The sequence below is a fragment of the Carassius carassius genome, chromosome 44 (genome assembly GCF_963082965.1).
Source record: "Carassius carassius chromosome 44, fCarCar2.1, whole genome shotgun sequence".
Lineage (NCBI taxonomy): Eukaryota > Metazoa > Chordata > Actinopteri > Cypriniformes > Cyprinidae > Carassius > Carassius carassius.
Window position 1 is genome coordinate 16,658,276 of NC_081798.1, and position 15,842 is coordinate 16,674,117.

Below are 15,842 nucleotides of genomic sequence, written 5' to 3' on the forward strand. Positions count from 1 at the left end.
GTGAGAAATGCTGTCAACCAATAAACTGAGCCAATGATTTAAATTTGAGAATCAAAACAAAAATTGTTCTTTTGAGTCAATTCTTGTCAATGAACTAGCTAATAAGATTCTCAAAATTCAACTGGATTATTTATTCAACTCGCTGACTCAATGATCTGGACATGGCAGTTCTTGAATTAACATGTCAATAGAACAACAAAATTAAATTTTAGCCAGTCAAATCAAAAATTGTATGACTTGAGAAGACTTCGAATTGTTGAGTATGAACCTTTTAAGCATGAACTAGAGACACACCAGCTGCACAGACAGTCGTGTCGACAGCATTCTTTGGCATAAGAGCAGAGAGACAGATAGAGGAGGTGAACTGCTGCCTGTTTCCAGACTAAAGCGGTTGAGACACAGACTGAATGCTGCAGTTTCCTAACAACAAACCACAGCAGCGAAGCACCGAGCCGAAACTGGGACGAGACACATCAAAAGAGCATTCTGAAGGCCCCCAAATACTTTAAATATCTCTATAAACACCACACAAGAACACAACACAGCATCACTTCCGTCTCAACGGGCACCAGATTCATAAATTAATTCTTCTGTGCAAGCATTAGACCAAACTGACAGCTTATCAGAGCATATGAAGCACATATGAAGCCCATTAATGGAAATGTGCTAATGATGTAGAACCCTTATTTGCTGAGCACCACAGTGTAAACTTGATGTGTAGCTTATAATTGAGTTGTTTAGAGATGATTAAAAACTACATCAGTTTGCTGTAATGAATGTGACATGTTGCAAGAGAAATGTTTTTGTGAGTAATAATGATCATAATAACAAAGTAATGAGAAAACTGAACTCTCAGGAGGAAATCCAAATGCTAAGCTATAGCTGCACTCACGTCATGTTGGAATTACCATAATTACGAGTTTGTGGCTGTAAGGTTTTCATGTCTTAGTTGGATGCGTAATTGCAAGTTATATACATTGAATTTTATGACAGCTCCATTGTTAGGGACATACATACAGTGCTAAATTGATCAAAAAATTATTCATGCATTTTTTTTTTTACATGACCAGTATAATACAATCAGAATGGTAATAATAATAAGTAGTAGCAGTAGTAGCAGTTATAAAAATCATTATTTTTTAAATAATCATTCAATTAAAACAATTCATGCATTGCTTCAGTATAGACGGTTTCATCGGGCGCACGCGCCTGGACCTAAGTTAACTTCCGGTCTGTGTTGTGTATATCGGTCTGGCTGCAGTGCCTTCTACAAACGCAGTTAAAGTCAAGGTGATGAGTACACTGAAGTTGGGCTCAGGTGGTTGTGCTGCGGGATGTGTTTCCCATACATTTATTTATTTTTGGAGACTCGCCACAATTTTAAAACTGATCGATTTTCAAAAATGCTTCGCTGAATAAACATGAGTAACGTTACGTACTGCATGTTTAATAATAATAATTCCTTACATTTATATGTTTAAATATCAAAACGAGGCACAGGCGTTTTTATATCGCTGTCTTTCTGAAGGAAGACTTGCGTGTTATATGCCTGATAAAAACAGCGTGTGAGCTGTCACGGCAGGGATCCAATGAGGCACGGAGATAGAACCAAGTGCGGGTATGATATTTATTTAAAGGGTAATCCAAAGGGGTAAACAGTCCAGGCAGGGTCAAAACCAGAATATCCAAATATACAAGACACGAAGACAAGGCAAGGCAAGGCAAGCAAGGCAAGATGACGGACATGAAATAACCTCAACATTAAACAAGGACTCCGTCACTAAGACTCAGACAGACCAGGTATAAATACACAAAAGGATAATGGGGAAACAGGAGACAGGTGGGGAACAATCAATTAACTAAACAAGGAGGAAGGTGACCAAATAAGGAGACAGGAAGTGATAATATGATAAACACCGTGGGAACTGAGGACACCTAGTGGAAACCCAGGGAACACAACCCAGACACTGTGACAGTACCCCCCTTCTACGGAGCGGCTCCCAGACGCCCCAAGACAGACACAAAACAGAGAGACCAGGAGGGAGGAGGACCGGAGGAGGTTCAGGGGGAGGGACGGAGGGCCAGGCTCACAGAGAGGAACAGGGACAGGAGTGAACACAAAAACAAAAAACAACATGAAGCCCCTCCAGGGCGGGGCAGAAGACCACACCGTCCGTTTGGTGGAGACTGGAGTCCCCCAGGGCGGAGCAGAGGACCACCACAACCGTGTGGTCAGGGCGGAAGCCTCCCAGGGCGGAGCAGAAGACCACCACAACCGTGTGGTCAGGACAGAAGCCCCCCAGGGCGGAGCAGAAGACCACCACGTCCTTGTGGACGAAGCCAGAGTCCTCCAGGGCGGAGCGGAAGACCCCCACAACCGTGTGGTCAGGGCGGAAGGCCCCCAGGGCGGAGCAGAAGACCACCACGTCCTTGTGGACGAAGCCAGAGTCCTCCAGGGCGGAGCGGAAGACCCCCACAACCGTGTGGTCAGGGCGGAAGGCCCCCAGGGCGGAGCAGAAGACCACCACAGCCATGTGGTCAGGACCAGAGCCCCCCAAGGCGGAGCAGACCTCCGTGCGGCTGGATCAATGGGACAACGAAACTCTGGTGATCCCCTGGTGTCCTTACTGGACTCCAGAAGATTGGTGCTGGCCTGACACTGCTCATGAAGATCATTGGTGACTTGCATTTGCTCATGAAGATCAATGGTGACTTGCCTTTGTTCATGAAGATCAGAGGTGACTTGACTCAGTCCTTGAAGATCAGAGGTGACTTGACTCAGTCCTTGAAGACCACCGGTGACTTGACTCAGTCCTTGAAGACCACCGGTGACTTGACTCAGTCCTTGAAGACCACCGGTGACTTGACTCAGTCCTTGAAGACCACCGGTGACTTGACTCAGTCCTTGAAGATCACCGGTGACTTGACTCAGTCCTTGAAGATCACCGGTGACTTGACTTGACTCTGAAAGGTCAACGGTGACCAGCCTAGTCTCTGGAGGATCCGCGGTGACCAGCCTAGTCTCTGGAGGATCCGCGGTGACTAGCCCTGACTCAGGAGGATCAGCGGTGACTAGCCCTGACTCAGGAGGATCAGCGGTGACTAGCCCTGACTCAGGAGGATCAGCGGTGACTAGCCCTGACTCTGGAGGATCAGCGGTGACTAGCCCTGACTCTGGAGGATCAGCGGTGACTAGCCCTGACTCTGGAGGATCAGCGGTGACTAGCCCTGACTCTGGAGGATCAGCGGTGACTAGCCCTGACTCTGGAGGATCAGCGGTGACTAGCCCTGACTCTGGAGGATCAGCGGTGACTAGCCCTGACTCTGGAGAGTTCACTGGCACCTGACTCGATTCCGGAGGGTCAACTGGCACCTGACTCGACTCCGGAGGGTCAACTGGAACCTGACTCGACTCTGGAAGGTCAACAGGAACTAGCCCTGACTCTAGACCGGTCTCGGGCACCGCATCGGGAGCGGCCTCGGGCACCGCCTCGGCATCGGGCACCACCTCGGCCTCCGGAACAGCATCGGGCACCGCCTCGGCCTCCGGAACAGCATCGGGCACCGCCTCGGCCTCCGCCTCGGCCTCCGGAACAGCATCGGCATCGGGCACCGCCTCGGCCTCCGGAACAGCATCGGGCACAGCATCGGCATCGGGCACCGCCTCGGCCTCCGGAACAGCATCGGGCACAGCATCGGCATCGGGCACCGCCTCGGCCTCCGGAACAGCATCGCCATCGGGCACCGCCTCGGCATCGGGCACCGCATCGGCATCGGGCACCGCCTCGGCCTCCGGAACAGCATCGGGCACCGCCTCGGCCTCCGGAACAGCATCGGCATCGGGCACCGCCTCGGCCTCCGGAACCGCATCGGCATCGGGTACCGCCTCTGCCTCCGGAACCGCATCGGCATCGGGTATCGCCTCGGCCTCCGGAACCGCATCGGCATCGGGTACCGCCTCGGCCTCCGGAACCGCATCGGCATCGGGTACCGCCTCGCCCTCCGGAACCGCATCGGCATCGGGTACCGCCTCGGCCTCCGGAACCGCATCGGCATCGGGCACCGCCTCGGCCTCCGGAACGGCGTCGGGCACCGCCTCGGCCTCCGGAACGGCGTCGGGCACCGCCTCGGCCTCCAGAACGGCATCGGGCACCGCCTCGGCCTCCGGAACGGCATCGGGCACCGCCTCGGCATCGGGCACCGCCTCGGCCTCCGGAACAGCATCGGGCACCAAGGCAAGGCAAGCAAGGCAAGATGACGAACAATCAATTAACTAAACAAGGAGGAAGGTGACCAAATAAGGAGACAGGAAGTGATAATATGATAAACACCGTGGGAACTGAGGACACCTAGTGGAAACCCAGGGAACACAACCCAGACACTGTGACAGTGAGCGTACCAGCTCTGCTTTGTTTACAGCTGTTACTGGGGAAACCTCTATTTCTCGCGCTTTATGTCTATGCTTTAAAACATCTCCTGCTGCCAAAGAATGAATTTGCATTTTCATTAAGTCCGCCTGATTCACGCGGCAAACATATTTTGTTTGTTATCAAAAAATATCTACTCTAGAGGGACTTGGCTGTTGTTATTGATTCTATTTGGAAGTCTACCGGAAGTTAAGTTAGGTCCAAAAAAGCGCGCATGCGCAGTAACGTTTGTTTATGTTGTGGCCGTTGAAACCGTCTATAATGCAAACAATAATAATAATACTGAGCAATTGTAAATGTAGCAGTAGTAGTAGTAGTAAATTATTAAATTATTAAAAAACTATTGCATTTTATTAGTTATTGAATTATTAAATACTTATTTTCCTAAATCATTTGATAAAAAGTACACAATTGTTTTATATCTCTTCAGTATAATACATTGAGTAAATTTATAATAATATCTATTATTATTATTATTATTATTATTATTATTATTATTATTATTATTATTATTATTATTAAACCATCATTGAATCAAAACTATTTTTTTACATTGCTTAATAGTTTAATACAATAGGTAGTTAATATTTAATTATAATAATAATAATAATAATAATAATAATAATATATTATTATTATTATTAAATTATTGGATCAAATAATGGAATTGGTATCAAAATAATAATAATAATAAATTATTATTATTAAATAAAATATTGCATCAAATAATTAAATTGGTAGTTAAATAATAATGATAGTGATAATAATAATAATAATAATAATAATAATAACAGTAATAATTAATTAAATACAAAAATCATACAAAATGTTCATGCCTTCAGTATTGTAAATTTAGTAGTTAAAAAAACAGCTATTATTATCTTATTATTATTAGAAATAGTTTTATTATAAAAATGTTATTGTTAAAAACATATTTACATTGCTTAGTAGTATAATACAATAAGTAATTAATAATACATTTACATTACTTAATAAATTTAGCAATTTGATAACCACAACTACTATAATCATCATCATCATATAAAAATACTCATTCAGAATAAAACTATGCTTAACCACTAGCTAAGCTAGCACAAAACAGCTGGCTAGCCACCCACATAATGATATCTTAATCTGTGTCACGATCATTGGCATAGAAACAAATAAGTTCAGAATCCAAGGACATAAACAGCTCTGACTAAACTCTATGAATTGTCATCTCGTAATTATGGTAATTTCCGTAATTTCGTGAATTTAGCATAGTTGACAAAGGCTACAATATTCCACGCGATTGAGAAGTAACCTTCAGGTAATCGAAAAGACATCTAGCAAAGACATCTGTGCTATGTGAAACATTCAAAGGGTGTTTTCCTATTATCAAACTCACAGAAACAACATTTAGTGTGGAAAAGCCTATTTCTCAGAAACTATTTTTATTACTGCACAGTTTGCACATCAATGCATATTTTGTGCATTAGTGGCAAAAGTGGGGCGTCCGTCTCTTTAACGCATGACAGATTCTATTGTCTTGGAAAGGCAGCGAGACACTGTGCCACTAAGAAGAAAAGCACAGTACTCTGTTGTTTGATTAATCATGTTTGCATGGTGAGCAATGCATTCTCTCTCAGCCCTCAGAGACCGGCAGTCATTTCACACATCGGTTCGATATCAACTCAAGCACTTCTGATCCAATTTTACCATGTGCTGTTTGATATGACTCAGCTAAAAAGGGAAAGAAAGGTGATAGCCTGAGGTGATTAAAGTATTTGACTCATATTAATATCATAATCCGTCAGCAGACAAACACACTTCCTGTTCCTTTTTAGGAAAAAGACCAAACAGTAGGGCTTTTTGTGCTATCAGGTTCACCAATTTGTGTGAATGCATAGTGAAAATGAATGCATCAAGGCTCATTACTTGTCTCACTAACACACACAAAAACAAAATATTCTGTATATCTCAAACTGTATAAAAATAACAAACTGAAAAAACTAATTGTGGAATTTCTGCCTGCTCATGCAAAACTGCATAAACCTAAGGGATTTTTCCACCTGCTTTATCATCAGTTAAAATGAAAACTCTGTGTCTGATTGCTGATTTATTAAGTCTGGTAGTAATTTTTTTTTTAATTCAGTCCCCCTATATAAAAATAAAATAAAATAATACTGAATAAAAATTTGCCATAATAAAAAAAAAAAAAAAATGGTCTAAACTTAAAAAAAATGAAGAAATATGGGGGGGGGGGGGGTTAAAATTATAAATGTTGTCTTGGCAACTAACAAAACAGTGACCAAACTAAAATAAATGAAAACTTAATAAATAAATAAATAAACTATGAAAACTGAAGGCTAATTATTATAATTATTTAAATAACATACTTCACATAAATCACATACTAAATTTGCTGTAGAAAGCACTACTAACTATCAATGATTTGTTTTTAGATATCTAAAGGTGTAATATAATATATAATGTCAGAAAATTATAAAAGATGCCATCCATGCACTTAAAATCTGCATATGATGCATATATTTATTTAATATTGAATGTGGTAACCAAATAATGCACAAATGCTGCCTAGGCACATTTATGTAATGATGGAAAAATCGAATGAAATCCAGATGTCAGAAAATTATAAAAGCCTTCATCCATGTGCTTGAAAAATACATATGGTGTATATATTTAGGATTACATATGGAACCCAAATTACACGCAAATGCTGTCTGGGCAAATTTGTGTAATGATGGAAAAATAGCATGAAATCTCTAGGGCCGTGGCGGTGTGTGTGTGTATTCTTTGTGTTTGTGCTGTGATGAGTGTGTTGTAGCCCAGATGGCCCTACACTCAGTTTCCGCTGTCAGTCTCATGATAAATCCACAAGATAGCATCAATACCAGAAGACGTGATACATTCAGAGCCAAAACACAGGACCGATCTATTAGGTTTCATGTTCCCATCAAGTCACAGATTTCTCAGAACTCGTGGAGAGAGGAGAATTCATGATGTTCATATTCTACCATTATTACCCCAGGGGTTTCCGATGCAATTGTGTTTATATGCCAAACAAGCACAATTATTTTTAGCTTCCTGCCTGATAAATTTGGACTCTTCTTTCTACATTTCCACACCATCATCCGTCTATCCATCTCGTTCTCTCCTCTGATCCTCCACTGGTTTTCTCTGGCAGTAGGAATAGGAGATCACTGCAGAGACAGAGCAGGGTCTATAAATAGAGGATCAGCCAATGGCAGAGTGGAACCGCCTCCTGCATGCTGGTGGGTGACTACTGGAGTGTGTCAGGGCCACTTTCTCTTTCCTTCTATCATTCCATCCCCCTTCCCCACCCTGCTATTTCTCTGTCCGTATATCTCTGGTTCCTGCATCCCACTAAGTGTTGTTGCCATCATGTCAAGCCTCTCTCTCTCTCTTTCTCCAGGTGTCTGTTGCATATTGATCAGATCTCCTCTTCACCAGCTGTTCTTGCTTCTTGTCTCATGTTCCCTCTGTTTTGTTCTCCACAAGACATTTAGAGTTCAGCTTTAAACCGATATCTTTACACTAAACACCTGGAACAAACCATCGCTACTGAAGTACTCCGACAAGCCCAAAATAGAGCAACAACTCAACTCAACTCAACATTACTTACACAGGAGGCTTTCTTCTAAGCAGCATCCTAACTGAAATGACACCTCATAAGTCATTGGTTTGTAACGCTCTACATACAGTAAACAGTAGCTCACTGGATCATAAAAACACAAATGCACAGCAACATCAACTCACAATTGAGTTAATATATGCTACTCATCTTACAAAGTGAGTCTTGACCAAGAATAAAAACATTTTTTGTGGATGGAATCACAGGATGAACATACCATGAAAAAATAAAAAATAAAAAAACACAAACAAAGCTAAATTAAACCCTGCAGCTCGTGATGATACATTGATGTGTAAAGACACATAACAATGGGTCGGTGTAAAAAACTGAACAGTATTCATATTGTTTTTTTTACCCCCGATTCATCCAATGTCCAAACTGTTAGAGCTCTCCTGAGCGCGTTATCAAGCAGGCACGCAAGGCATCTTATTCTTCTTTTTTTTTTGCTTTACGGTGGACCACAACCTATCTCTCTAGTAGACCACTGACACTCCTAATTAAGATTGTAGATAAAGTGTCAATGGTCCATTTGAGAGATAGGTGGCGGTAATGCACTTACAAGTCTGCGATCCACCATAAAGCAAGAAGAAGAAGATGCCTCACTCACCTGCTGCTGAGAGCATGCAAAACAGGACACAATCCAGAGAGTTCTAACAGTTCAGACACTGAGTGAATTCATTTGGTTTTGTTAGTGTATGTATTTATTGATTTATTTATTTTTTATATTTTAGCCGTGATTCCCATCCACTTACATAATAAGACTGATAGACTGCAACGGTTTGAGCTAAAAATCTTGGTTTGTGTTCTGCTGAAGAAACAAAGTCTTGGATCTTGGATGCCCTGGGGGTAAGCAAATAAACATTCAATTTTATTTTTTGGGTGAACTATCTTTTTAATAGCCTGACATATCATAATGTCTCCCCTTTCAAATTTGTGCTTGGCTCCTGCTTGATTCTTAAAACTTCTAATTTAAACTAATTTGTTCAATTCAGAATCTGGGCTCAACCATTGTTGCTGTATTTCTATTTTGCAGGGATCTCTAGTAATTTTAAACCATATGCTCATAAAACATCTGCTCTTACCACACTTGAACCCTGAAATTACATGCCAGAAGACATATTTCCCATCATTTTGTCACATGTAGCTGGAACTGACAGCAGAGCTGTTAAAAACGCTGAGTTAGTGCTGTATGCTATGTGCTGCAGCGTCAGTATAAATCAAGGCTGTCTCAGAGCTGCTTTGTAGTGTCCACTGTCATACAGGAGCCCAATTAATTCAATCCCGTCTTTATAAAGCACAACAGGGCTCTAAAACTCCCCTAATCGAATTTCTAAAGATGGACCCTTTTGTGAAAAATGTGGCAATGTGCTAGACAAATGGTATATCCGTACAGTATATCAAAAAGCATCCGTTTTCACTTGCTACACTTGACATACATACAGTATATACTGAAAGATTAGTAGGTTTCTTGTTGTAGGTTTAAAACAGGAATAAATTATACTTCAAACATTACTTTAAATTGTAATAATATTTCACAATATTACTGTTTTTACTGTGTGTATGTTAGCCAAATTGCTAAATTAGATGGCCTAAATTAAGACCATCCATTCAACCTCACAGATATGCCAGCCAACCCTAATATGCAAAATTACCAGTGTTGGGAAGGTTACTTTGGAAATGTAATAGGTTACAGATTACAAGTTACCCTGTTTAAAATGTAATAGTAGTGTAACTTTTTCAATTACTTTATTAAAGTAATGTAACTAATTACTTTTGAGTACTTTTTGATTACTTTTCTAAATTTGTGAAAATTAAAGAATAATAAATAAAAGCATATACATCAACTTAAATACAGTTATCTAATAAGCATGTGACGTATTCTGTGTACTAAACTCCTGAAACATTGGTGTTTTTTTGAAACTGCTGTCTCTGTATATGATGATAGTTTTCTCAAAATAAGTAAAATGCACATGAAGTGACACAGAGCAGTTCTAGAAATTATGTTTATGTGCTCGTGTACTCCTATATTGAGGCAGCAGAGGTTGAAAACACTGCGAGCTTCAGTAGGCCTATGTGTAGTAAATGAAACCATGTCTTTGCCATTAATATACAGGAGGGGCGGACTGGGAAAAAAATTCAGACTGGAAAATTCAAACTCATAGAAACAAATTCATGGACAAAACTATTTTTTGTATTGACCTGACATAAAAAAGGTTTAAATTTTTAATTTGGGGACATGCAAAATAATTAAAAGTTCTCTCCTGAACTGCACCTTCACTTCCATTTTTCTCTTCAGTCTCTTTATTATGCCCTGTTATCCATCTCTCTCTTGACTTTAATACTCAAGATTGAACAAAACTATACTTTACAATACAATACTCTACAATATCTTTATAGAAAAATCCTAATACTGTACACGAGTCATGTTTTTCCCTTACAAAAAATTACCATGCTTTTATTAGCCTATATAAAAGTAAAATAACCTTGTTTTTTTTTTGCAAATGGATTTGTATTTATTTTTAAATAAATACATTTGTAAAATAATTTTACATTTTTGGTTATCACAGTTAAACAATAGTAACCATTTTCTCTGGATTTATAGTTAAATATTAAAATGTTAATTTTCGTAAGGGTTGTGTTGTTGTCTGTCGTAGCTCCCCCTAAACCTATAAAAAAAAATCTGAATTTTTTTCAGCTAAATTACTACTGTATCATTACAACAGATAATAATGATGTCCTTTATATAGTATTTTGAGTGATGACTGATGAGCAACGTGCTGCTGCTTGATTAAAAATAAATAAAAAAAACAAAGACAAAAAAGCATCTTTACAAATGAAACTGACCTGAAACCCTGAACAGTAGTTCTGCTTCTCTGCTCCAGCAGTCCACTCTATTCTATTCTATTCTATTCTATTCTATTCTATTCTATTCTATTCTATTCTATTCTCTCTCTCTCTCTCTCTCTCTCTCTCTCTCTCTCTCTCGCATTGATTACTCTGATCCAAACCGTTTGGCGGAGGCGTGGAGAGCGCGCGAGTCATGACTAACAATTCATGATTTATTAGAGATTTAATTATCAAATGGCGGATTCGCAAATGATCGCTTTAGTACATTCGGCAGGCAATTATACAATAATGATATTAAATAGTGGGGCAAAATCGGCTGCCAGGCCACCGGGAATTGTCCCGGTTCTCCCGGTGTCCAGTCCGTGCCTGATCTCCACAGACACGCAGAATGTGCAAGTCATATATTGCATTTTTGGGGCTTTATATTCACAGACACTAGTCGATGTCATGTTTTGATTCAAGTGTACTGACCTACTTTTGATTTAGTCATCCAAAATGTGGCATATTCCGTCCGCGTTAGGCATTTCGTTTTTATGACTGGATTCTACGAACCAGACTGTGTTTCCGCATCCCGGAAATTATTAGGGTGGTATGTCTCAGAATAGTCAGTGCAATTTGGGAAAGAAAACAGTTAAATCTGTATGTGGATGTGTGTAAATATTCAAATGTAATCCCCTTTGTAATCGTAAAAAATTTCACCTGAAAATGAAAATTCTGTCATTATTTATTCACCCTCATGTGGGTCCAAACATATTTCTTAATATCCAAAATGATTAAAGCACAATAATATCATAATAGTATATATTCAAAGACTTCTAAAGTTCTACAATAGTTTTGTGTGAGGAACAACACACCAAAAGTCATTATTCAATAAAATGTCTTCACACTTTTGTTGTTCTCAAATCAAATATGGTGCCACTTATGTCAATGTTATTTGCTCTGGGGATGCACAATGATGGTTACTGTTGTTCCCACAAATGGTGCTATTTTTCTAGTCAATAATGACATAAATTTAAATCAGCTCACACAAAGCTATAAAATGGCTTCAGAAGATTTTGAATTGAATGCACAAGCAATGCGGTGGAACCGTTTTATCATCTTGGAGCTTGAGTGTTTAATTTCTCTTTCTAGACATTATTTCATTTTTGGGTGAACAATCCCTTTAAGATTTTTACATGAAAATGACTTTTGTTGTTTTTGGCTATACACCATAACACTGATCTAAAGTTTGGAGTCAGTTTTTGTTAAAGTTTTTGAAATTACTCTCTTATGCTCACCAAAGCTTTGTTTATTTGATTAATATTGTGAAATATATAATATAAAAAAATCTATCAATATATATCTAATATATATTAGAGTCTAATTTATTCCTGTGATGCAAAGCTGAATTTCCAGCATCATTACTCTTTTTTTACTATTTTGTTTTTTATATATATACACTGAACAAAATTAAAAATTCAACACTTTTGTTTTTGCCCCCCATTTTTCATGAGCCGAACTCAAAGATCTAGGACTTTTTCTATTTACACAAAAGGCCTATTTCTCTCAAATATTGTTCACAAATCTGTTTAAATCTGTGTTAGAGAGCACTTCTCCTTTGCCGAGATAATCCATCCACCTCACAGGTGTGACATATCAAGATGCAGATTAGACAGCATGATTATTGCACAGGTGTGCCTTAGGACGGCCACAATAAAAGGCCACTCTAAAATGTGCTGTAATTTTGTAAATTTTACTGTATTGGGGGGTATGGGGGGGGGGGGGGGGTCTGAAAACCAGTCAGTATCTGGTGTGACTACAATTTGCCTCGCGCAGTGCATCACATCTCCTGTGCATAGAGTTGATCAGGTTGTTGACTGTGGACTGTGGAATGTTGGTCCACTCCTCTTCAGTGGCTGTGTGAAGTTGCTGGATATTGGCAGGAACTGGAACACGCTACGCTGATCCAGAGCATCCCAAACATGCTCAATGGGTGACATGTCCAGTGAGTATGCTGGCCATGCAAGAACTGGCATGTTTCCAGCTTCCAGGAATTGTGTACAGATCCTTGCAACATGGGGCCGTGCATTATCATGCTTCAACATGAGGTGATGGTTGTGGATGAATGGCACAACAGTGTATCTCTGTGCATTCAAAATGCCATCAATGAAATGCACCTGTGTTTGTTGTCCATAACATACACCTGCCAAACCATAACCCCACCGCCAACATGGGACATTCAATCCACAACATTGACATCAGCAAACCGCTCACCCACAAGACGCCATACACACTGTCTGCAATCTGTCCTGTACAGTGAAATCCAGGATTCATCTGGGAAGAGAACACCTCTCCAAAGTGCCCACTTGAGTTGCCCACTCAAGTCGGTTACGACGGCGAACTGCAGTCAGGTCGAGACCCTGATGAGGACGACGAGCAAGCAGATGAGCTTCCCTGAGACAGTTTCAGACAGTTTGTGCAGAAATTATTTGGTTATGCAAACCGATTGTTGCAGCATCTGTCTGGGTGGCTGGTCTCAGACGGTCTTGGAGGTGAAAATGCTGAATGTGGAGGTCCTGGGCTGGTGTGGTTACACGTGGTCTGCAATTGTGTGGCAGGTTGGATGTACTGCCAAATCCTCCAAAACACCTTTGAAGACGGCTAATGGTGGAGAAATTAGCATTCAATTCATAGGCAACAGCTCTGGTGGACATTCCTGCAGTCAGCATGCCAATTGCACACTCCCTCAAATCTTGCGACATCTGTGGCATTGTGCTGTGTGATAAAACATTTTAGAGTGGCCTTTTATTGTGGCCAGCCTAAGGCACACCTGTGCAATAATCATGCTGTCTAATCAGCATCTTGATATGTCACACCTGTGAGGTGGATGGATTATCTCAGTGAAGGAGAAGTGCTCACTAACACAGATTTAGACAGATTTGTGAACAAAATTTAAGAGAAACAGGCCTTTTGTGTACATAGAAAAAGTCTTAGATCTATGAGTTCAGCTCATGAAAAACGTGGGCAAAAACAAAAGTGTTTATAATTTTGTTCAGTGTAGTTATGTGCACAATGCATCTTTGCTGAATGAAAGTATTAATTTCTTAAAATTATGAAATACCTTACTGACCCCGACATGTAGTTTATGTTGTTATTCATCAGGATGGGTGAAGTTACTAAATATTAAATTTGTGTTGATAACCATGACCATTTATTATTATTATTTTTGTAGCTTATTTTCTATAAATAGTCTCAAGGGGCTGAAAAGAACTTTCTCTAGTGAGAATTTACTTATAACACAGCTTTCTGAATCAGTGATTGTCTGTCTGAATTTCTCTTCAAACCTTATAAAATTGCCCTCACCATGGGGCTGTTTTGCATTTCCACTCCTTAGTGGCTTTGATGAAGAGCAGGAGAGAGAAGGAGAGCAGATCCCCAAAAATCACTTTAGAGCCCCTTCTACAGTGATCTTCAGCATCCCCTCCTCTCCATCCCCCTGTCCATTGCCTAATTTACACTTACAGGATTTAACGTGCCACCAGCCATTTGCACCTTTGAGCAACATCCTCAAACACACTCAAACAATCTCTCCCTCACATGCTCAGCCGTGCGCCCTCTCGCTCTCCCACACACACATCTCTGAACATTGGCTCTGTCTTTCCGCTGCATCCTACACATAGAAACACAGAGAAAATGCAGACACACTTTCCCATGCGCCCCTGAGGACTCTCTACTGAGCAGTTCCAGGTTGTATGCAGTGTGTGTCCTGGGTACGAGTCAGATGGAGGCAGAAGCCAAGCGTAGGATTCATTACCAAGAGATTTTTATTTAACACATCTCGCTTTTTCTCCTCCAGAAATCTATCATTAAATCACCATTTGGACTGCAATGTTCACTCTCTTTCACTGTTGCTATATAACACTTTTGCTTTCTGATGGTGAATATTCAAAATCAAACAGGTATAGCTCTCTCTAGGGACTTAAGAAATCAGTGGTTAAGTTATATTTACAACACTGTTCCAGAACAGATCAACACAAATATTCATATGTGTGCAACACATTTTATGTAGGACTGTTTACTGATCCTGGGAGAGTAGACTACAATGCCAGCTTTTCTGACTTACAGTCTGTAAGTATGTTTTAATATTTAAAGAATTTGCCACTGATGATTCAAACGCAAGTTTTAAGCAGTGCAGAGTAGCGCTTGTTGTTTGCTGTTTCTCCGATCACAAACGGAGACATGGTTTTATGTTTACGTGGCGCGACGCAATGCAACGCATAAAAACACAGTATAAGTCATTATAATCAGTAATTATGTCCCCACTGGATGCAACAAATGCCTCGTTTATAATGGGTTTTTTAATGTTTTGTCTCATCGCTCCATCACAGTATGGTAAGGGGTGTAACATTTCCGAAACACACTTGATGTATTCGGCCAATCACAACGCACTGGATAGTTGGCCAATCAGAGCACACCTCAGTTTTCAGAAAGATGAGCTTTGTAGAAATTGATGCGTTTCAGAAGGCAGGGCATAGAAGAGAAACAATAATATACTGTGTGGGGGAAATAATGAGTTTTTTTAACCTTGAACCCCATAAACACATTTCATTACACTAAATACACAGAATAATGTTTTTTTAGCAACATCATATTAAGTCAAGCTGATACATACACACACATACCGGTAAGGTTTTTTTTTTCTTTTCTTTTTTTGATGGGGGGGGGGGGGGTCTCTTATGCTCAGTTCAACAAGGTTGCATTTATTTAATAAAAAATTCTGTAAAAATAAATGCTGCACGATTTGGGGGTGGAAATAGAAACATTTTTCAGATAAAAATTGCAACTGCAATTAAAAAGAAAAAAGCCAAGATTGTTATGCATGCAGGCCTGCACAATTTAGCCAAAATGCTGTGATTACAAATCAATATTGCTAT

At 40.3% G+C, this 15,842-nt stretch overlaps 1 protein-coding gene across 2 annotated transcripts in view; it reads right to left on the minus strand.

The window, feature by feature from the left end:
- bsnb (bassoon (presynaptic cytomatrix protein) b) overlaps positions 1-15,842 on the minus strand; it is a 97,066-nt gene that overhangs the window by 66,626 nt on the left and 14,598 nt on the right. The gene's annotated exons all lie outside the window — the stretch shown is intronic.